The sequence below is a fragment of the Pan troglodytes genome, chromosome 5 (assembly GCF_028858775.2).
Source record: "Pan troglodytes isolate AG18354 chromosome 5, NHGRI_mPanTro3-v2.0_pri, whole genome shotgun sequence".
In the NCBI taxonomy this organism is placed as follows: Eukaryota; Metazoa; Chordata; class Mammalia; order Primates; family Hominidae; genus Pan; species Pan troglodytes.
The window spans coordinates 107,601,712-107,627,269 of record NC_072403.2 but is presented as its reverse complement, the minus strand read 5'-3'; positions in this window follow the sequence as shown (position 1 = coordinate 107,627,269).

The window sequence follows — 25,558 nt, the reverse complement described above, 5'->3', positions numbered from 1 at the left end:
CCTACCCATGAGCATGGAATGTTCTTCCATTTGCTTGTATCCTCTTTTATTTCCTTGAGCAGTATGAAGAGGAACTGGTACCATTCCTTCTGAAACTATTCCAATCAATAGAAAAAGAGGGAATCCTCCCTAACTCATTTTATGAGGCCAGCATCATTCTGATACCAAAGCCGGGCAGAGATACAACCAAAAAAGAGAATTTTAGAACAATATCCTTGATGAACATTGATGCAAAAATCCTCAATAAAATAGTGGCAAAACGAATCCAGCAGCACATCAAAAAGCTTATCCACCATGATCAAGTGGGCTTCATCCCTGGGATGCAAGGCTGGTTCAATATACGCAAATCAATAAATGTAATCCAGCATATAAAGAGAGCCAAAGACAAAAACCACATGATTAACTCAATAGATGCAGAAAAAGCCTTTGACAAAATTCAACAACCCTTCATGCTAAAAACTCTCAATAAATTAGGTATTGATGGGACGTATTTCAAAATCATAAGAGCTATCTATGACAAACCCACAGCCAATATCATACTGAATGGGCAAAAACTGGAAGCATTCCCTTTGAAAACTGGCACAAGACAGGGATGCCCTCTCTCACCACTCCTATTCAACATAGTGTTGGAAGTTCTGGCCAGGGCAATTAGGCAGGAGAAGGAAATAAAGGGTATTCAATTAGGAAAAGAGGAAGTCAAATTGTCCCTGTTTGCAGATGACATGATTGTATATCTAGAAAACCCCATTGTCTCAGCCCAAAATCTCCTTAAGCTGATAAGCAACTTCAGCAAAGTCTCAGGATACAAAATCAATGTACAAAAATCACAAGCATTCTTATACACCACCAACAGACAAACAGAGAGCCAAATCATGAGTGAACTCCCATTCACAATTGCTTCAAAGAGAATAAAATACCTAGGAATCCAACTTACAAGGGATGTGAAGGACCTCTTCAAGGAGATCTATTTTGCCTTTTAAAGTTTGGTGTGAGAGTGAGGGTAAGTTTTACTAAAAAGGAATCAGAGATATTACCTCAAAACACAAAAAAAGAAAAGAGGGAATGAGGAAGGAAGAGAGAGACAGAAGCAAGGACAAAAGGAGGAGGAAAGAGAATAAACAAAAATAGGATAAACACACAAACAAATCCAGAGAGAAAAGGACAAATTTTGTAACAGCAAGAGTTTTGAATCATTTTTATGCTCACCACAAAAGCTCTTATTCCTCAGCATCATGGCCTCAAAATGTTCTTCACTGTGACGCCTATGAGGCTTTCTTTCCTCGAAAGGGGAGAAAGAGAATTTAAATACTGTTAGAGATCAAAATTTTCCATTAGTAAGTATAACCAGAACTCTAGCAACAGCAACATGGAGAAAGAAGGAAAGGGACTGAGAGATACTGTAGATGGATAAATTAAAGACTGGAGTTTCCAGGGTAGAACATAGAAGAAGGAATGAGTACAATAGAAAGGATACAAAAAGTATGTAATGACTTGAATGTGTAGAGATATGTCTAATTTTGCATATGCTGAATTGGAAGTACTGGTATAGTACTGTATTAGGCTGTTCTTCTGCTGCTATGAAGAAGTACCTAAGACTGGGTAATTTTTTAATAAAAAGAGGTTTAATTGGCTCACAGTTCCGCAGGCTTTACAGAAAGCATGACACTGTTATCTGCTTGGCTTCTGGGGAGGCCTCATGAAGGTTGTAATCATGGCAAAGGCAAAAGGGGAGCAGGTGTCTCCCATGGTAGAGCAGGACCAAGAGAGAGTGTGGGAGAGGTACCACACACTTTTAAATGGCCAGATCTTGTGAGAACTCACTCAATACGGTGAGGACAGCACTAAGACATGAGGGATCCACCCCCATGACCAAAAAACCTCCCACCAGGCCCCACCTCCAACACTGGGGATTACATCTCAACATGAGATCTGGAGGGGACAAACATTCCAATGATATCAAGTACCAAGTTGGAATTGTACAGTTGATGTAAGAAAAAATGTGGCATATATTTTATGTGAGCTGTTAGAATTGAATATATGGATTTTAAAGTCATTTGCTTTGAGGTGGTTATAGACACCTTGGAAAGTAATCAGTGAAGGGGTTGACATTATGGGAGTAAAAGAAAGCTTGAAATAAAATTCAGAAGTAAATTTGACATGCAAATAAGTAAAATCAAAGCTGAGCCAGCCAACATAGAGGAAGGGTGGTAAGAGAGAAGTAAGGAAGAAAAGTATTTCAAGAAAGGCATAATGAAAAATATCTACAGTTGCTTATAAACAGAACAAGGAGAAAGAAACTAAAAACATAAAACATGAGCTATGAAATTCATACGCAAAATCCTGTATTAATGTGGTATGGATAGAAGACAGAATGTAACGGGTTTAGGATTGGGTGAGCGAATGGGAGATGAAGACATATATGTAGTAATTTGAAGGGATGACAAGATTGAAAGGATTAGTTTTTTCTTCTCAAGTGCAAAGATCTAAGCATTTTCAGTTGAAACAGTGTTGATGATACAAGACAAAATAGATATAGCTGATGGAAAATTTTGTGACGGAGGTTGAAAGGAGTTGGATTAAGAAGGAAAGAGGAAAGGGAGACTTAGCTAGCAGGATTTATTTTAAGTGTAGGGAGGAAAAATTGAATAAGCTCTTACCAGTTAGTTTGAGCCTTCATATTAAAGTAGGTTGCAAAGCCATCTTCAAAAAATGAAAAGCAGTGAAGCTCTGGCTTAGTGGTAAAGGAAGTGAATGAGAACAGTAATAATATAGGGAGGATTTAAAAGAAGTATGTAAAAGTAATGATGGTGGTAATAGGTTTAGTAGGAAGGAATGAGTGGGAGGTTGAAAACAGGGAAATTGTATTCAGAGAAGTGTTTGGTGGAATGTTGGAGAAATAACAGATGAAATAATGTTAACATTGTAGGTTTCAAGGTTTTGGTAAATACAGAAAAGTAGTTAAATTTAATTACTTTGGGGTAGAAAGGGTGGTAAGATCAGGCAACTGACATTTACAACAGGAATCACCTATTTATTTACATAGTTTTTTTCTGCCTTTCTTAGTGCTCCTGCTCACATAATAAGTTTTATCAGGAACTAAGTAGTTATTTTAATTCTGTAAAAATGCTTCATCATTGAATTATTTGAATGGTTTTCATTATAAACTTTTGATGCAAATTCTAATAGGCTGAATATATACAGCCTTAGGAAAGTTAATTTGTTTTTAAAAAATCCCTTAATAGCTACTTAAAAAACTAAAAAAGAAAGATAAGAAAGGATTAAAGTTGATATATCTTATGGCTCAGAAAATGCAAAGCTAACTGAAAATATGAAAGGCCTTAACACATGAAAATTTTGTATTAAAAATAAATTATCTTCGTGAATATGCATTCAGAAGGTGGTAAATAAAGCTATTCACTCATAAAAGCACATTTTAAACTGAAAAAAAATAGAGCCATCACCCAATAAGAAATATTGCCTCTTATGTTCCTCTAATATAAACACACTAAAGTGTATAAAACTTACTAAGGACGTGTTTACACAATTATGGTAGTAGGATCCAAATCAAAAATTATGTGGCTTCCCTGTCACCTAGTCTCATTCTATTACAAAACAATGTAACTAAAACAGATAACAGATAAACAGATTTTATGTATGTTTTCCTGGAATCAGAAAAATTTAGTACATAAGTCACATCCACAGGAGATACACATACTCAACAGGGTCACTAACTTACCTCCACTTCAGTTCAGCGGAATAAAGAGTGCACAGATTCTTTACTCTGTATCTGATCGGTTTTTCCTCAGAAGCCCTACCCCACTGGGTAGCTGAAAAAAAGAAAACTAAATTTACCTAATTCAATAATCTTATTTTGAGTCAATAACATTAAGCTATGCTTTAGGTAATTTTATTTCTTTAGATAAAAAGATTTTATTGCAGATTTCCATCCTTCCATTTTGAGAAAGGGCAATGATTTCTGCAATCTCACATCAGCCAAGGGCCTTCACCCTCCTCCCATCCTCCACCCTCAAAAAGGTCCCAGTGTCCATTGTTCCCCTCTTTGTCCCCACATTTTCTTTATCCAGTCCATTATTGTTGGACATCTAGGTTGATTCCATGTCTTTGCTATTGTGAGTAGTGCTGAGATGAACATATGAATGCATGTACCTTTTTGGTAGAATGATTTATATTCCTTTGGGTGTATACCCAGTGGAATGGGATTGCTGGGTCAAATGGTAGTTCTATTTTAAGTTTTTTCAAAAATTTCCAAACTGCTTTCCACAGTACCTGAACTAATTTATATTTACACCAGTAGTGTAAAAATGTTCCCTTTTCTCTACAACCTTCCAACATCTGCTAACTATAAGGAACTTAAACAAACAAACAAAGAAAAAAACAAACAATCCCAATTTTAAAAATGGGCAAAGAATATGAGCAGACACTTCTCAAAAGAAGACATATGCAGCCAATAGACATGAAAAAATGTTCAACATCACTAATCATTAAAGAAATGTAAATCAAAACCATAATAAGATACCATCTCGCCCTAGTCATAATAGCTATTATTAAAATGACCAGTACTTTTATACCATGCTGGCACATTGAATCCATAGAATTTACCCAGGGGTTGGCAGCTTCCATCACACAATTACCAAGCAACTATGCCACTTGCCACAATGTTCTCAAGCTCTAATTTATGAATCTGAATGTTCCTCAAAACTTTCCCCTTAAAATTTGGCTCTCAAATAGAAAGAAGAGAATGGAGCTTTGGATTTGAAACTACCTGATCTAATGTACCCTAAGAGAGCAAGACGTATATGACCTAATCATCATAGGCGGATGGAATATCTTCTCTGAATTGTGAAAGAAAAACTATGGCTGGAGTCTATTAGGCTTATTTCTTCATATGCTAAAAAATTTTGGAAAATAACAAGTGGCTAGAAAAGCTTAGATATCTAGATAATTTTTCAGCAAAATTATCTTTTGAATATCACTAACTGAATATGGTGTTAACTCTTTTATTTCCTTTTCATTCCTGCTGCATCAACTGTTAGTCTAAGTGGACAAACCCAAAGGGATGCCTTGCTTCTAGTTGACTATCGAGACTAAAATGAACACATTACTGGAAAAGAAAAAGGCACATTAATAGATGTTAAGATATTGATTGCGTTACAGTTAAGCAAGAAGGTTTAGAATTAGGATGAAATCAATTTGAGCTTGATATTTGTTGTGGTATTAGTCCGTTCTCATGCTGCTGTGAAGAAACACCTAAGACTGGATAATTTATAAAGGAAAGAGGTTTAATTGACTCACAGTTCAGCATGTTTGGGGGAGGCCTGAGGAAACTTGCAGTCATGGCAGAAGGGGAAGCAAACACATCCTTCTTCACTTGGCAGCAGGAGAGAAAAGGAGAAGTGCAGAGCAAAGGGGGAAGCACCTTATAAAACAACACAATCATGTGAGAACTCACTCACTATTACAAGAACGATATAGGGGAAACCATCCCCTTGATTCAATTATCTTCACCTGGTCTCACCCTTGACATGTGGGGATTATGGGAACTACGATTCAAGACGAGATTTGAGTAGGAACACATCAAAACCATATAAGTTATCTACTTATTTATTCTGGAATTTCCACTAACTTATTTTGAATTAAGAGACTCAGACAAGCAATGGCTCACATGTTATCATTATGCTGTTATCCATGTATTCTCTAGACCAAATCTGGAATTGACTCCTTTGTGTAACATGAGCTACCTTCAAGAGCATGTAACTCTGGGATGGATGATTCACTATGATGAAAAAATGAAATGTTAACACTCAGTTTTATTGAGTGATGTGGTAGAATTCTGTTAATGCCTGTGCTCTCGAATTGTCTTCCTTTCTTTTGTTACTCTTCACACATTAGGCTCCTTTAGTCTCTCGTGCATATCTATTTCCTCTCTGTCCATCATTTTCACCCTAAATTAGGCACTTATAACTTAAACCAGTCATACATTTTTCTGTCCAGTAGTTTTTCTGTATTTGTTACCAAGGGTTGTGTAAAAAATTACCCCCAAATTTACTGCTTAAAACAAAAACGTTTGTTATCACAACACTTCTGTAAATCAAGAATTGTGGAGTAGCCCATGGAGTGGTTTTGGCTCAGAGTTATTCATGAGGTTGCAATCAAGATTTCAGCCTGGGACCTTGTAACCTGAAGGCTTTGCTGGAGCTGGAAGATCCACTGCCAAGCTCATTCACATGGCTTTTTGCAAAAAGCCTCAGTTCCTCACCGGTTGTTTGTCAGAGGTCTTGATTCCTTACCATATGAGCTTCTCCATATGTGCCATAAGACATATAGAATGTCCTTATAGCATTAGGAGAAAGATAACATAGAGAAGCTGCATACTTTGTATGACCTAGTCTTAGAATTGTCACTGGCTGTAACTCCTTACTGTATTCTATGTGTCAGAGGCAAGTTACTAAGTCCAGCTCACACTTAACAGACATGGAATTAAGCTACACCTCTTGAAGGGAGTACTATTAAAGAATTTGTGGATATATTTTAAAACTATAACAGCTTTCCGCAGGGAACGAGTTCTCTGCTAAAAGAATGTAAATTATTTTTATAGTGGTCTCCCAAACCCGTGGGTTAACATGTAATCAGACCAGGTCAGTGACTTCCAACCACTGGACAACAATGGTCCATTCCAGAGTCCACCATTAAGATCCTTCTTCAACCCAAAAGATATATCCACTCTTATCTGTCATAATGCTCTTACTAATACACTATGTTCTTGCGTACCAATAGTGACACTTCGATGCACTCTGTGCTCTCTCAAATCCACATATTTGTTTATTAGATTATCTATGCCTGCAATATATTTCTAAATAATTTTCTTATCTTACTTCTTCTTGTTAATCTTTGTGTATAAAAATCCTGATACATCTCTGAGATCTAGCTCAAATATTCCCACCTGTTAAGGTTTTCTGTGTTAAGAATAGTTTGCCCCCCTCCTCCTGTCCCCTCACATGCTCTTAGCCCACATTTTACTTCAGCCATTGCCATGGCAACTAGCTTCACACAGATGGAACCTGATAGCACCTCCCTTAGCTGCACCAGCTGTCTTATACTTTCTGTGCAAGCTTCTCTGACACAGAACACCTGAAGTAACCAATTTGTTCACTCGCTCATGTGCAACCTGGAAGTACAAAGGAGTTAATGCACCAGTGGGCAATAATTGATTAATGAAAAAGAGTTCTTATTAAGTTCTGATTTATTTTGTCCCTCAAACCGGCAGTTCTGGGACACAGTATTCATGACTCCACAAGATCCAGGCAGAATCAAGTCAACTTGCCATCAGCAGTGATCATTTCAAGAATGTACTCTGGAATTGGCTTTCCCTTCTTCCCTGTTTCCCTCTGACTGGTATGGCACTCCTCTTCCCTGAAAATATTTCTGAAAATAATCTACCTGCCTATTAGAAGGTACATCTCGGACTTTATTTCAAGATGGATACCTTTACTATGACATTCTCCCTGATGATCTCAATGGAAAGCAATCACTTCTTCTTTCTTATCTATTGCAGTAGGTATTTTATGTTATTTTTATTATGCCTCTTTGTACTTGGCTATAAAATTGTTTAAAGTGGAAATTGTGTGCTATTCATTTTGATGACCACGATATTATCACAATGTTTTTCATATTATAGGTTTTCAATCATTTTCTGGAGGAAGATATATATTTAAAATTACTTAAAAGTAGATGGTATAGCCAATACATATGGGTGTTGTCTAAAAACTTGATAAATACTTTTTTTTAAATGTGCACAATAAATAGTTGGTCAATGAGACAAATCAAATTAAAATTGTTTAAAACTAAATTCTCAGAAAGGATGCAAACTGTGTCCACCTGGGTTTTGGGAAGCATCTTTTCTGGAAAATTATAGCCATAGATTTATGGAGAACTTTCAGGGATTTTATGAATTTATGGAGCCTAAGCATCTTGGGAAGATCATCTGATCCCATGTCTATGAGATATCAGGACAAAGAAAATAACTTAGAAAATAATCAGATTATTATAGAAATAAAAAGCATTATCTTAATCAACCACATCATTTCCCTTTGTCCTGTTTTATAATATTCGGCAATGCTAATGAATAGTTCCTAGCAAAAATATCCTATTTATCAATTGGTTAATCAAGTTTCCCAAATCCCCCCAAACTTAATACCTTTCATTTAAAAATTTTGTAAGTTATGGTTGCCCCTTTTCTCATTTGATTTTCTTGAAATAAATCTCCCACACACAGTAGCCAAAATAATTTTTAAATATATATCAGATCATGTCATAACCCTGCTTAAAACAAGGCCATGTCAGAATCAGTTTCCCTCTTTACCCTGAATTCACAGCCCTGCATGAGCTGACATTTACTTGCCACTCCCACCTTTCACAGCATTCTCACTCTGATTACTCCACTAGTCACACAACCTGACATTCTTTAACACTGAAAACGCTTTTTATTTCCAGGACTTCTCCCTGTATCTGGAATGCTCTTCTCCTATCTTTTTGCATGTCTGAGTCAGTATTATTCTTTAAGTAACAGCTCAGTGTTACTTTCTTAAGATAATTCTTCCCTGACCACCATATCTAGTAGAACTATAGTCAATAATTTCTTTCATAGCACTTTTTACATTATGACGTTGTTTATTGTTTCATTACTTATCTGTTTATTATCAGCTTTCCTAGTCTCTGTACTTCCCTCTTCTCCCCCAACCAGGCCAATGAAAACAGGGACCTTGTCTTTTGCATGCATTGCTATGTCTGTAATGCTTATCCCATAACAGTAATATTCAATCCATTTCGCTCAATAAACTAACAAGAAACAGTATAGCATTGTAGGGAAAGCATGGGCTTTGAAGTCAGACTGTCTGGCTTTGAATAATCTCTCCACTGCTCACTATAGTGACAAAAGACTTGACCTCACTGTGCCTTAGTAAAATGAAAATGATAAAAGGACCAACTTCATAACACTGTGTGAAGATTAAATGCGCAGAACCGGTCCAGAACAACAAGCACTCAATAAGCATTAGCAATTATGCAGGATGGATTAAAAAAGAAAATAAAGAAAATAAATGTAAAGAAGATAACATAGCTTTATTTAATGAGATGAGAGGTGCCTGTATCTCCGCCAATCATTTGTAAAATTAGGGACTCTGCTAGGCAGGGCATGTAGGCAGGGAGGAAGGAGAGTGGGAGTGGATACTTTTTGCTTATTTCATGTAGAAAGGAACAATTTAAAATTCCTCCGTCAGTACAGCCCCTGAGGAAACTGACTCTGATCACATGATCATTAAAAATGGCTAAGAAAAACTTCTAGGGTGTGGGAGTTAATGTTCTTGGAGCATCACATCATAATGACATGGGGGATTCCTCAAGAAAAAGGAGGAAGGTGGAGAGATGCTAGCATTTCCTAAGCTTAACTCATGAAAAGAGTGGATTGTTTTCCAAAAGATGCTTTCTACAGAAAAAAAATGAAACCAGAAGCAACTCATTATGCTAAGTTTAAGATTTGTTTTCATTTTTCCAGAGTCTTGAAATTAAGATTGGATGGATAGTAAGGTTAAAATCAGTAATAGAAAACAAGATTACATATTTTATAGATCTGAGTTATAGTATATAAATTTTGAAATTCTAGACACACACTGTATTAGTGAATGGCCTATGTTCTCCAAAGAAAGAAGCAGAACCAATAGGAGATACGAGTGTGGAGATATGTGTGTGTGTGTGTGTGTGTGTGTGTGTGTGTGTAGAGAGAGAGAGAGAGTTTATGAAAATTGGCTTAGGCAACTATGGAGGTCAAGAAGTCCCATTAGCTGCCATCTGTAAGCTGAAGGACCAGGAAAGCCCATCATGTCATTCATTCTAAGTCCCAAGGGCTGATAACCAGGGAAGATGAAGTCATAGCTCCCAGTCTGAGTCAGAAGGCCTGAGAACTTGGAAAGTGGGGATGGAGAAAAGGTGGTGGCAGGGGACATTGGTGTAAGCCTCAGCATCTAAAGGCTGGCAAGAATCTGGAGCTCCTATGTTTGAGGGTAGGAAAAGATACATATACTAGCTCCAGAAGAGAGAGAATTTGCCCTTCTTCCTACTTTTTGGCCTTTTTGGACCCCTCAACAGATTGATGGTGCCCATTCACGGTGGTGAGGATGGATCTTTTTACGCAGTCTACTAATTCAAATTCTATTCTCTTCCAGAAACATCCTCATAGGCACTCCCAGAAATAATGTTTTACTAACTATCTGGGCATTCCTTAGTTCAGTCAAGTTGCCACATAAGATTAACCATCTCAAACATGGAAACACACTCATTTACAACAGTACTTAACAGTATTTAAATAAATACTGCAAAGGAAATTGACCAATCATGCCATGTCTGACACTAAGGAAGAGATTTGCAGAAGGATTGCAAAGATAGTACAGATACTTCATAGAGCCCACACCCCATATTAACATCTTAGTTTTGTTGTAATTGATATATTCAGACTTTGCTATTTTTTACCTTTTTTTTGGAGGATTCTGAGTTTCCTCATTGCATTTAGATGTCATGTCTTTTTAGGCTCCTCTTGGCTGTGACAGTTTTTCAGATTTTTCTTGGTTTTGATGACCTTGACAGTTTGAAGAATACTGGTCATGTATTTTGTAGAATGTCCACATTAAGTATTTATCTTATGTTTTTCTCATGATTATATTAAGGTTTTGGATTTTGGGGTGGAAGTGCCATTCTCATCACACCATATCAAGAATACATACTATCATCCACATTACTTATCATTATTAATGTTGTCCTTCTGCACCGGCCTAAAGAAATGATTGTGAGGTTTCTGCATCATAAATTCACCTCTTTTTTTCCTCCCTTTTCATACTGTAATCTACAGAATAAAGTCACTGTCTATAACCCACATTTAAGGATCAGGAAGTACCTACATGAGTGCAGAATATCTGCATAAATTACTTGGAATTCCTCTGCATAGGGAATTTGTCTATTTTCCTCCATTTACTTACATTTTTCATTATTTATTTATATAAATTTGAATTATATTGTTTGGATTGAGTTCAATATTACTTTAAAAAAATTCAAATTATTCAAGCTTTGCTCAGTGGGAACTATTTCAGCTAGTTCCTGTGTCCCTTTAACACACCCCCCATTACTTTTTGGAAAGCACTTTTTGTCTTTCTGGCACTACAAGATTCTCCAGGATCATCTTGTATAAGTCCTGCCTCAGGCCTAGATAGTTACGTATTTCTTCAAAAAGCAGATGGTTCCCTCTATTGAAGAATTGTATTAGAAACCAAAATCGGATGGTAGGTGTGATCATTGCTACTAGACTATCATGATTTTAGGTTCTCTCAGCTTTTAGGACAAGAAAATATGTATGTGTTTGTACTAGCCAATATATTTACAGGTATACGTGAATATTTCTATATGTCACTACTTCTGTCTATATTAAGTTAAATATGAATTCACACAGATGTCTCAAACTCCAATTATCATGTGGATACTTTTGGATTCCTCCTCTTGCTTATCTGTTGTCTCTCACCCCAACAATGAGAAATCTAACTGTCATTATATGCCATTCATTAATTTAATATTCAATTTCAGTATAGATGTAAAGCATTATAATAATTCTTAACCTAATCTACCATATGAAATAACTTTCTTAACTAGAGTACAGTGTTGATGTGCAGCTTCTTTGCTTTTAGTCTTCCTACACTCATTTCCAAAATTGCTTAAGTCAGCAACTTTTCACCCCACCCTCTTCAGTAAAGTTATTTTATGTATTAGTAATAATTAGATTATTTTGTTACCTTCTTCATTATATCTTGTAATCTTTTCATTAGGTTGGTGCAAAAGTCATTACTTTTTTGTCATTACTTTTAATTTATTTTTAAAATTTGCATAGGTAAAGGCTTAATCTGTGCTATAAAATTATATGGGTTGAAACAATTGCATAGTTTCATATATCCATCATTTCAGTATAAAATGGAATAGCTTCACCTCCCTAAACATTTTCATCCCCTGTTCTTCAAAGATTCAGCTCTCTTCCACCACCATCCAACTCCTGGTAACCACTAATCTTCTTACTGTTTATATAGTTTTATCCTGTGCAGAATGTCATACAATTAGAATAATACAGTATGTTGCCTTTTTAAGTAGGTCTCTTTCACTTAGTAATATGTATTTAAGATCCATCCATGTCTTTGTGTGGCTTAATAGCTTATGCCCTTTATAGTTGATTAGTATTCCATTGTAACAATATAAAATAGTTTGTTTATCCATTTGCTTATTGAAGGACATCTGGGTTGCTTCCAGTTTTGAGTGGTTAGGAATAAGGTTGCTATAGATATTTATGTCCAGGTATTTGTGTGGATATATATTTTTAAATCACTTAGGTAAACTTAAAGGAGTCTGATTGCTGAATTGTATGTTAAAATTATGTTCAGCTTTGTAGGAAACTGCCAATTTTCCAACATGGCTACACCATGTTGCATTCCCACCAGTTATTAATGAGAATTCCTATTGATCTACAACCCTCCAGCATTTGGAATTTCACTTTTTTAGATTTTAGCTATTCTAATGGCTAAATATCTAATGAAATATGTGATATTTCATTGTTGTTTTAATTTGGGTTTCCCAATTCTTGATGTTAATTTGGATTTTTCTAAAAATATTGAGCATCTTTTCATATATTTCCTATCTGTATACATTTTTGATAAGGTGTCTGTTCAGATCTTTTGCCCATAACTTCATTAACTTATATTTTAGCTTTAAGAGTTATTTGAAAATTTAGCTCTAAGTCTATTTTTCATGTACATGTTTTGCAAATATTTTATCCTAGTCTATGTCCTCATCTTTAATTCTCTCAACAATGTCTTTCACAAAGAACTTTTAAACTTTTAATCAAGTCCAAAACATCAATTTTTTAATTTTATGATTCATTATTTTCATGTTACAGCTAAAAATTAACCATCAAACTTAGGGTCACATAGATTTTCCCATATATTTTCTTTTATAATTTTATAATTTTTATTTTATATTTAGAATATACTTTTTATGTCAGTTATACATCAATACAATTTTTTTGTTTGGTTGTTTTCTGGGGGATTTTTGTTGTTTTTGTCAAGATGAGCCTTGTTTTTCAAGACATTTTTGCCAAGTGCATAACTCCTAGGGATTGAACCGGATTAAAGACAGGCTGTCTTCTGCTCCAAGCTAGCCTGAACTGAGCAAGATCAAAACTCTGGTAACATTTTTTTCTCCTTCCCATATTCTGGTAACTGCCAGGACCAAACCTCATCTTGGTGTAATCAGCCCTGGAGTATCAGTCTGTTATGTCTCCCTCAGGATGTCGATATCTCTGGGTCTCTGGTAAACTTGAGGACCCCTGAAATTTTAGGTTTATTTTTTGAGACTATCATGGTGAGGAAGGTGAGAAAGGACAGATTGGTTTGTACATGGCATACTTTCAAACTCTTAGGTCCATAATGCTTGAAGCATAATACTATACATGGGTTTTTATGCCAAATTTTATGTCTTTTATAAGGTAACCTGAATTGATTATATAAACTAAAATTCTTCTGTTCTTGTGCAGATCTTACTTAAATAATTGATAACCAGGAAACCAGATTCATAGACTCCTTGGAAACCACAGCATGGTTATCAGAAATGCAGGCAGTTGGGCATAGCTGATATTTGAAAAGCCAGATTTATTATACAGCCAATTTTAATGTTGAAGTACCCTCCCTTGGGTTGAAAATTATATTTTGTTAATTAAAATCCCATTTATCTAAATCGTATTAGGTTTCCTACGAATCTGAAATGTGAAAAACTGCAAGTGATACTGACATTATAAAGCCAAGTCTGCACAGGATTTGGTGAGTTATAATTTTCAGATGTGTCCTTGGCCTAGATCTCCCTATGAGGAAAATAAGCGTATAATAAAAGACAAAATAAAGTCCAACATTACACTCTGAGAAGACACACAATTTAGAAGCAAGTGGATATCACCATATTGATAAATCCTTATCCTGAATTATTTTGCAGTGGATATTTGAAAGCAGTAAAATGTTATGATAAATGAAAGTTCTGAAACCAGATTTATGGGTTTGTATCTCAGCTCCAAAAATGACTGGATCACTGATGTTGTATATGTTACTTAATCTCTCTGTGCCCCATTTTCTTAACTAATATGTAGCCATAATGTATCAGGGAACCCTCCCTGTTGTTCACATAGGTTCTTTTCTATTTTCCTTAAGCATCAGCCAGCCTGAGAAATAAAGGGACAGAGTACAAAGAGAGAAATTTTAAAGCTGGGCATCCGGGGGAGACATCACATGTCGGTAGGTTCTGTGATGCCCCACAAGCTGCAAAAACCAGCAAGCTTTTATTAGGGATTTTCAAAAGGGGAGGGAGTGTGCGAATAGGTGTGGGTCACAGACATCAAGTACTTTACAAGGTAATAGAATGTCACAAGGCAAATGGAGGCAGGGCAAGATCACAGGACCACAGGACCAGGCTGAAATTATAATTGCTAATGAAGTTTCAGGTACCGTTGTCATTGATAACATCTTATCAGGAGACAGGGTTTTGAGAGAAACCAGTCCCACCAAAAATTTATTAGGCAGGAATTTCCTCTTCCTAATAAGCCTGGGAGCGCTATGGGAGACTGGGGTCTATTTCACCCCTACAGCCTCAACCATAGAAGACGGGCACACTTAACGGGAGCCATCTATAGGCCTATACCCCCAGGCGTGTATTCTCTTTCCCAGGGATGTTCCTTGTTGAGAAAAATAATTCAGCGATATTTCTCCCATTTGCTTTTGAAAGAAGAGAAATATGGCTCTGTTCCGCCTGGATCACCAGCGGTCAGAGTTTATCTCTCTTATTCCCTGAACAATTGCTGTTATCCTGTTCTTTTTTCAAGGTGCCTAGATTTCATATTTGTTCAAACACACATGCTCTACAATTTGTGCAGTTAACGCAATTATCACATGGTCCTGAGGTGACATACATCTTCCTCAGCTGACAGGATTAAGAGATTAAACTAAAGACAGGCATAGGAAATCACAAGGGTATTGATTGGGGAAGTGATAAGTGTCCATGAAATCTTCACAATTTGTTTAGAGATTGCAGTAAAGACAGGCATAAGAAATTATAAAATTATTAATTTGGGGAACTAATAAATGTCCATGAAATCTTCACAGTCCACGTTCTTCTGCCATGGCTTCAGCCGGTCCCTCCATTTGGGGTCCCTGACTTCCCGCAACAATAATGGGTTCGATTGCTGCCTCTGCTCACAGGAAAATACCTCACTAGTGTAATTTAGTGCTAATTTGGTAGGAATGAGGTTCTACCTTCACCCTTATTTTCATCAGGATGTCCAAATTCCCTCCAGGTCTCTTCAGGGGAAGCTTACAAGTGTCCAGGACTCTTGAAGATCAGGTGTTCCCTGTTGATAGTAATGCAGGATTTGTTTTGCTCCTTAGCTCAGCTAAAATCTGTGTTCTTGTCTCATGATCAGGAAAATTAGGCAAGCGGACACATGGAAAAGTGAGGAGAGCAGAATGTATTAAAAGAAAGCTCTTAACAAAAAAAGAGGCTGTCCTGCCAACATGTTCCCACCTCACAGACTGAATACCAGACCACCACACATGAGCTGAAGAGACCAGGCTCCTACGCCTACATAAGGTGTGAATTCCTGGTGACTCCACCCCATTCTTCCAGTGTGCATGCAGGCTGTTAGTTTGAGCCACTCCATATTGATTTATTTCCCTCACTGTGCATGGTGTGAAGGGATAGAATTTTTCACCATGGTCAGGTTTAGGCAAGTCCCCTGTGCAGGTTCCCTTATCAGCCTCCTACATCTATCAATAGGTTGGAAGACAGGGGTCCACAATTCACCACAGTTTTATCTCAGGGGTTGCCCAAATCATTTCAACATTCCTGTTTAATTGTCACATTTCTTTTTCTTCCTCATTTCCACAGACCAGTTTTATTTAAGGAAAAAATCTATGTATCCAAAGAAAACCATCTTCTTCAGTTTAGATTGGCAGTTTCTTTCAACCTCTTTTTTTTTTCTTTTCTGTAAGATGGAGGAAGGAAAATTGGCCTTTGGGTGTGAACCCAAACATATCTGAGACAGATCTCAATCAACTGGGAACATTTATTTTGCCAAGGTTAAGGACGCACCTGTGACACGGCCTCAGGAAGTCCTGATGACATATGCCCAAAGTGGTCAGGGCACAGTTCGGTTTTATACACTTTAGGGAGACATGAGACATCAATCAGTATATATAAGATGTATGCTGATTTGTTCTGGAAAGGCAGGACAACTCAAAGCAAGGTAGGAGGCTTCCAGGTCATAGGGAGATAAGAGATAAATGGTTGCATTCTTTTGAGTCTCTGATTAGCCCTTAACTGAATATACAATTTACATGTGAGAGAAGGGTAGAGGCATAGTCATATATGCTTTAGTCTGGCTTAGTGAAACAATAGGCTAAAGGAAGTAATCAGATATGCATTTGTCTCAGTTGAGCAGCGGGATGAGTTTGGGTTCTGTCGGTCCTTTGTCCACAAGGAATTTCCTTGTGGGAAAATTGTGAGGGAGGTATGTAACTTTCCATTACTTTTGTAGCTATCTTATTTTGGAATAAAATGGGAGGCAGGTTTGCCTGACTCAGTTCCCAACTTGGATTTTCCCTTTGTATTAGTGCTTTTGGGGTCCCTAGATTTATTTTTCTTTCACATTTCCCACCTTTTCTTTTGAAAATCTTTCAGAGAAAGCATTTTAGATGAAATTGAGTCTCTGGTCTCAGGTTTTTTTCTGATCTCTCATGCATAGAATGGTTTATCCCTAAATGGGTTTATCCCATGTTATTAGGGAAGCTCATTTTTAGCAGGTTGTAAAGTCTCACATCCTGAAAAGAAACAATAGGAGGAGGAAGAGAGAAAAACTACAACAAACAAACAAATAAACAAAAAGGAAAGAACAATTATAGAAAATAGATATAGGCCATATTATTCTGAAGTCCACACATCAGTAGGCAGGTGTAAAGATGGTTTATGAATGTAAATACGTTGCTATTTTTTTTTAATCTTCAACTATCATTTTAAGTTCAGGTGTACATGTGCAGGACAGGCAGGTTTGTTGCATAGGTAAACGTGTTTCATAGTGATTTGCTGCAAGGATCATTACATCACCCAGGTATTAAGCCCAGCATTCATTTGCTGTTCTTCCTGATGCTCTCCCTTCCCCACCCCATCAATAGGCTTCAGTGGGTGTGGATCCCCCCCTTGTGTCCATGTGTTCTCATCACTCAGCTGCCACTTATAAGAGAGAACATGTGGTGTTTGATTTTCTGTCTGTGCATCAGTCTGCTGAAGATAATAACTTCCAGCTTTATCCATGTCCTTGCAAAGGACATGATCTCACTAATTTTTATGGCTGCATAGTATTCCATAGTGTATATGTACCATATTTTATTTGTACAGTGTATCATTGATGGGCATTTAGGTTGAATCCATGTCTTTGCTATTGTGAATAGTGCTGTAATGAACATACGTGTGTATGTAACTTTATTATAGAATGATTTATATTCCTTTGGGTGTATACCTAGAAATGAGATTGCTGGTCTAATGGTATTTATGACTCTAGATCTTTGAAGAATTTCCTCAATGTCTTCCACAATAGTCAAACTAATTTACACTCTCATCAACAGTGTAAAAGTGTTCCTTTTTCTCTGCAACCTTATCACTATCTGTTATTTCTAGACTTTTTAATAATAGCCATACTGACTGGCATGAGATGGTATGTCATCGTGGTTTTGATTTGTATTTGTCTAGCAGTCAGTGATATTGATGTTGAGCTTTTTCATATTTTTTTGGCCACATGTATGTCTTCTTTTGAGAAGTGTCTGTTCATGTACTTTGCCCACTTTTTAATGGGGTGGTTTGTTTTTTTCTTGTAAATTTGTTTAATTTCTTTGTAGATGCTGAATATTAGACTTTTGTTAGAAGAATAGATTATGAAAATATTCTCCCATGATGTAGGTTGTCTGTTCTATCTAATAATAGTTTCTTTTGCTGTGCCAAAGCTCTTTAGCTTAGTTAGATCCCATTTGGCAATTTTTGCTTTTGTTGCAATTGTTTTCAGTGTTTTCATCATGAAATCTTCACCTGTGCCCACGTCCTGAATGGTGTTGCCTAGATTTTCTTCTAAGGTTATTATAGTTTTAGGTTTTATGTGTAAGTCTTTAATCCATCTTGAGTTAATTTTTGTATATGGTGTAAGGAAGAGGTCCAGTTTCAATTTTCTGCATATGGCTAGCCAGTTCTCCCAGCACCATTTATTAAATAGGGAATACTTTCCCCAGTGCTTGTTTTTGTCAGGTTTGTCAAAAATCAGATGGTTATAGGTGTATGTTCTTATTTCTGAGTTCTCTATTTTGTTCCATTGGTCTATGTGTCTGCTCTTGTACCGGTACCATGCTGTTTTGGGTGCTGTAGCCTTGTAGTATAGTTTGAAGTCAGGTAACATGATGCCTCCAGCTTTGAACTTCTTGCTTAGAATTGTGTTGGATATTCAGGCTCATTTTTAGTTCCATAAGAATTTTAAAATAGTTTTTTTCTAATTCTGTGAAGAATATCAATGGTAGTTTAATGAGAATAACATTGAATTATAAATTACTTTGAGCATTATGGGTATTTTTATGATATTGATTTTTCCTATCCACTAGCATGTAATGTTTTTCCATTTCTTTCTGTCCTCTCTGATATCCTTGAGCAGTAGGTTGTAGTTGTCCTTGAAGAGGTCCTTCACTTCTTTTGTTAGCTGTATTCCTAGATATTCTATTCTTTTTGTAGCAACCGTGAATGGGAGTTCATTCATGATTTGGCTCTTTTCTTGCCTGTTATTGGTTGAAGGAATGCTAGTGATTTTTGCAATTGATTTAGTATCTGGAGACTTTGCTGAAGTTGCTTATCAGCTTAAGAAGCTTTTGGGCTAAGACAATGGGGTTTTCTAACTATAGGATTATGTCATCTGCAAATGCCACAAAGATAGTCTGACTTTCTATCTTCCTATTTGTATAACTTTATTTATTTATTTTTTTTGCCTGCCTTAATTACCCTGGCAAGAATTTCCAATACTATATTCAGTAGGAGTGGTGACAGAGTGCATCCTTGCATGACAGTTTTCATGGGGAATTCTTCTAGCTTTTGCTTATTCAGCATGATATTGGCTGTGTTTTGTCATATATGGCTCTTATTATTTTGAGTTATGTTCCTTCAATACCTAGCTTATAAATCGTTTTTAACATAAAGGGATGTTGAATTTTATCAAAGTACTTTTCTTTGTCTACGGAGATAAACATGTGGTTTTTGTCTTTCTGTTTATGTGATGTATTACATTTATTTATTTGCATATGTTGAACCAACCTTGCATCCCAGGGATGAAGCCAGCTTGATTGTGGTGCATAAGCTTTTTGGTGTGCTGCTGGATTCAGTTTGCCTGTATTTTATTGAGGATTTTGCCATCAATATTCATCAAGAATACTGGCCCGAACTTTTCTTTTGTGTTGTTGTATCTCCACCAGGTTTTGGTATCAGGATGATGCTGGCCTCATAGGATGAGTTAGGGAGTATTCACTCCTTTGTGTTTTCTTTTTTTTTTTTGGAATAATTGCAGTAGGAATGGTACCAGCCCTTCTTTGTGCCTCTGGTAGAATTCAGCTGTGAATCTGTCTAGTCATTGGCTTCTTTTGGTTGGTAGGCTAGTTATTACTGCCTCAATTTTAGAACTCATTATTGGCCTGTTCAGGACTGAATTTCTACCTAGTTTTGTATTGAGAGAGTGTATGTGTCCAGGAATTTATCCATTTCATCTAAATTCTCTAGTTATGTGCACAGAGGTATTTACAGTATTCTCTGATAGTTGTTTGTATTTCTGTGGGGTCAGTGGTAATATCCTCCTTATCATTTCTGATTGTGTTTATTTGATTCTTCTCTCTTTTTGTCTTTATTAGTCTAGCTAGTGGTCTATTTTATTAACTTTTTCAAAATACAGTGTTTGGATTCATTTATCTTTTGAAGGGTTTTTCATGTCTCTATCTCCTTCAGTTCAGCTCTGATCTTGATTATTTCCTGTCTTCTGCAAGCTTTGGGGCTTGTTTGCTATTAGTTGTCTAGTTCTTTAATTATGATTTAGTATGTTAACTTGAGCTCTTTCTACCTTTTTGATGTGGGCATTTAGTGCTACAAATTTCCCTCTTAACACTGCTTTATTTAGCTGCATTCCAGAGATTCTGGCATTTGTCTTTTTGTTCTCATTCGTTTCAAAGAACTTCTTGACTTTTGACTTAATTTCATTATTTACCAGAGTCATTCATGAGCAGGTTATTCAATTTTCATGTAACTGTGTGGTTATGAATGAGTTTCTTAATCTTAAGTTGCAACATGATTGCTCTGTGATCTGAGAGATTGTTTGTTATGATTTCAGTTATTTTGCATTTGCTGAGGAGTATTTTCTGATTATGAAATAAATTTTAGAGTAAGTGTCATGTGGCAATGAGAAGAATGTATATTATGTTGTTTTGGGATGAAGATTTCTGTAGATACCTATCAGGCCCATGTGATCTAGAGCTGAGTTCAGGTCCCGAATATTTTTGTTAATTTTCTGTGTAGATGCTCTGTCTAATATTGTCAGTGGGATGTTAAAGTTTCCCACTATTATTGTGTGGGAGTCTAAGTCTCTTTGTATGTCTTTTAGAACTTGCTTTATAAATCTGATTTCTCCTGTATTGAGTGTATATATATTTAGGAGAGTTAGTTCTTCTTGTTGAATTGAACCATTTACCAATATGTAATGCCCTTCTTTTTTTTTTTTTTTTTTTTTTTGAGATGGAGTCTCATTCTGTTTCCCAGGCTGAAGTGCAGTGGTGCAATCTTGGCTCACTACAACCTTCGCCCCCTGGGTTCAAGCAATTCTCCTGCCTCAGCCTCCCTACTAGCTGGGATTACAAGCATGCACCACCATACCCAGCTAATTTCTGTATTTTTAGTAGAGATGGGGTTTTGCCCTGTTGGCAAGGCTGGTCTCAAACTCCACCTCAAGTGATCCACCCACCTCAGCCTCCCAAAGTACTGGGATTACAGGTGTGAGCTACTGCACCCAGCCTCTTCTTTGTCTTCTTTGATCTTTGTTGGTTTAAAGTCTATTTTGTCAGAAACTAGGATTGCAACCCCTGTTTTTCTGTTTGTTTGTTTTCCAATTGCTTGGCAAATTTTTCTACATCCCTTTATTTTGAGCCTATGTGTGCCTTTTCATGTGAGTAGGGTCTCTTGAAGACAGCATACTGATGGGCCTTGGTTCTTTATCCAGTTTGCCATACTGTGCCTTTTAATTGGGGCATTTAGCCCATTTAAATTTAAGATCGGTATTTTTATGTGTGAATTTGATCCTGACAACATGATGTTAGCTTGTTATTTTGCAGATTTGTTTATGTAGTTGCTGCATAGTGTCACTGGTCTTCACACTTCAGTGAGTTTTTGTAGTGGCTGGTAATGGTTTTTATTTTCCATATTTAGTGCTTCCTTCAGGAGTGCTTGCTAGGTAGGCCTAGTGGTGATGAATTCCCTAGCCTTTGCTTGTCTGAAAAGGATCTTATTTCTCCTTTGCTTATAAAGCTTAGTTCGGCTGGATATATGAAATTTGGGGTTGGAAATTCTTTTTTTTAAGAATGTTGAATATTGGTCCCCAATCTCTTTTGTCTTGTAGGAATTCTGCTGAGAGGTCCACTGGTTATTCTGATGGGGTTACCCTTGTAGGTGACCTGGCCTTTCTCTCTGGCTGTCCTTAACATTTTTTCTTTCATTTCTACCTTGAATAATCTCATAATTATGTGTATTGGGGTTGATCTTCTCAGAGTATCTTACTAGGCTTCTCTGCATTTCCTAAATTTGAATGTTGGCCTGTCTTGCTAGGTTGAGGAAGTTCTCCTGGATGATATCCTGAAGTATGTTTTCCAACTTGGTTCCATTCTCCCTGTCTTTTTCAGGTATCCCAATCAATAGTAGGTTTGGTCTCTTCACATATCCCATATATCTCATAGGTTTTGTTCATTCCTTTTTGTTCTTTTTTTCTCTATTCTTGTCTGCCTGTCTTATTCCAGAATGATAGTCTTCCAGCTCTGAGATTCTTTCCTCTACTTGGTCTATTCTGCTATCGATGCTTGTGATTGCATCATGAAGTTCTTGTGTTGTGTTTTTAGCTCCATCAGGTTGGCTGTGTCTTCTCTAAGCTGGCTATTCTGGCTATCAGCTCCTGTATTGTTTCATCATGATTCTTAGCTTTTTTTGCATTGGGTTATAACATGCTGCTTTAGCTCAGTGAATTTCATTATTAACCACCTTCTGAAACCTACTTCTGTCAATTCAGCCATCTCAGCCTCAGCCCAGTTCTTTGCCCTTGCTGAACAGGTGTTGCAGTCATTTGGAAGAGAATAGGCACTCTGGCATTTTTGTGTTGATTCTTCCTCATCTTTGTGGACTAACCCACCTTTGATCTTTGAGGTTGCTGACCTTTAAATGGAGTTTTGTGGGTCTTTTTCATTGATGTTGCTGTTGGTGTTTTCTGTTTGTTTTTTCTTCTTTTAGAATCAGGCCACTCTTTCATAGCACTGCTGCAGTTTGTTGGGTGTTTACTCCAGATCCTAGGTGTCTCATTTATTCCCATACCTGGAGGTATCACCAATGAAGGCTGTGAAATGGCACAGATGGCACCCTGCTCCTTCCTCCGGAAGCTCCATTCCAGGGTGTACTGACCTATTGTCAGCCAAATGTATTTGTAGGAGGTGACTGGAGATCCCTGTTGTGAGGTCTCAACCATTCCGGAGGAACAGAATCTGGAACCCACTTAAAGAAGTAGTCTGGCTGATTTTTGGTATATCCGGTGTGCTGCACTTGGGAGAGGGAGAATCCTTCCTTTTCTGCACCATTTGGATTCTCCAAAGCTGGCAGGCTGGAATGGCTGAGTCAATAGAACTGCACAGATGGCAGCTGCCCCTTCCCATGGGAGCTCCATTCCAGGTAGGGTTCAGAGCTCTGTTCATATAACCCTGGCTAGAGTGGCTGAAGCCCTCACAGGGAGGTCCTTCCCAGTGAGAAGGAATGAATTGGGGTCCTGCTTTAAAAGGCAGTCTGGTCACAATGTGGCAAAGCAATTGTGCTGCACTGTGGGTGATGCTTCCTTGTCTGGACCATTTGGATTCTCCAAATCTGGTGGGCTGGAATGGCCAAGTTGACCAAACCACAGAGATGGTGGTGACCTCTCTCCCCAGAAACTCAGTCCTTTCTCAGGCAGACTCCAGCCTGTTGCCATTGGCTGACTGGAATTCCAATCCATTAGGTTTTAACTTATGAGGTGCCATGGAAGTGAGGCCCAGAGAACAATGCTACCTGGTTCCATGGATTCAGCCCCCTTCCTAGGGATATGTACAGACAGATTTCCTGCCTTGTCAGGAATCTTAGGGTGGAGTATGTAAAACTGCTGGGTCTCTGTGTGTGCCTGAGTGACTACTCTGCCGAAACTCCACACGGCTCTGTTTATCAGACCTAAGGCCTTGGTGGCGTGAGGTCACGAAGGGATCTCCTGATCCACAGGTTGCAAAGATCCATGGGAGGACCCCTGCTTTCCTGAGCAGAGTCTCATAATCACTCACCATTTCCCTTGGATGAGGGTGGGAAGTTGACTCTGACTCTGTGCCACCCCCAGGTAGGCCATCACACCACCATGCTTTTCTTCATTCATCCTAGGTCGAGTGGTTTGCCCACTCAATCCCAACGCAAGAACCTGAAACACACAATTCTTTCCCAAGCAGTCTAGCTCCAGAGTCTGGACTCATAACTGCTTCACCATGCTCCATCCACTGGATGTACACTTTTGCCTCATGAATTGTTTTCCTGAGCTGCTGTTCACAGTGTCCCCAGTGTCTGCCAGAAAGTCACCAAAGTTGCTAATATTTTCTTCAGAAGTTTTTCCAGCTTCAGTTCACAGGGTTTTTAAAAAGCACATCTTAAGTTTTAGTAATTTCAATTATGGACAAATGGGGAAAAAGAAATAAAAGAAGGAAATAATTAAACTGTAGAAAATAATAAAAAATGAAAAACATTAGGCAAGACAAGAGTCTAATAATAGGTGTACTATAGTTTATTTTGAAATATAATTCTTCTCTCTCCAATCCCTGTTTTCATTAATGACAAATCATAGGACAAAGTTACGTCTAAAATAAATGTTAGTCTTATCATACTTGGCCTGAATATTTGCATAGAGTCAGCAAGAATAATCATTTGCTATATAGGCTCTTTTTAATGGCTCTGCTGGAACTTTATTTAATAAGGAATCTCAGATTAGACTTTAGTGCCTTGAGCCCAGCCTGTGCCTGCAAACACCTGTATTAATTGGGTGAATTCCTCACTGCAAAGTCTCAAAATGACTTGGGGAGCATGGACTGGTCAGAAAGTGATATTCTTTATTCACCACAGGTCAGGAACCTGTACAGGGGCTGTGTAGAAAAGATATTAGGGCAGCTTTCCCAAGGGGCTTTTACTGTCTCTGTAAGTCAACTCAGATCCCATAAAGCAATGTGTTTATACCTGAAAGTATGCCATTAAAATTAAAGTCCTTCAGGGGCTTTGAGGTCAATAAAAAAAACAGATTCTTATTGAACTTATGTAAATAACTGTACTGCAATAAACTAAGTATACTTACAGATAGTTTTCAAACTTTGAAGAAATATGGTAGAGAGAATTATTCTTCAGATTTTGTGCACAGGACTGTAGTTTACCCAATTGTTAAAAGCCGTAAATAGCCCACAGACAAAGGGTTTTCTGGACTCTGAAACAAAAGAGTTACCAATATTTCAAACAAAGTCATAAAGAGATTATTTCAATCTTCCATTAGTTTTAGTCTATGTAATTAACTCCTCTTCTACTTCATGTTTATGAACACATTAGCTCTCTATGGGAGTCTTGGAAGTTTTTCCTCTATTCTCAGGTCACAATCTCCAAAGTTATCAGAAGCCTGCATTCAAGAGCATCTGTCAGAGTCTTATAGCTGATTATAAAAACATTTATTGAAAAAGAGAAAAGTAAAACAACTGTGGATTACAAGAGTCTCAAAACAGTCAAGGTTAAAAACACAATTCACAAGGAAATTTTGTTACTTCTGTGGCATACAAAGATCTTATATAATAATCATAATTACTACTAAAAATGTATGCTAAGATATATTAGAATCACAGGAACCTCATGCAATCCTGGAACAGACACTAATAACACATTTATATGAATATAATCCAAATAAGGTTAAACCCCATTTCATATTTGACAATACAATAGCCTGAAATCCAAAAGAATCATATTCAGCTTTGTTATAATGAAATGATTTTATTTGACAATGATTTTATTATATCAAGCAAGCCAAATATCTCTCTTTTGGACTTCAAGGGGACCTAACATCAAA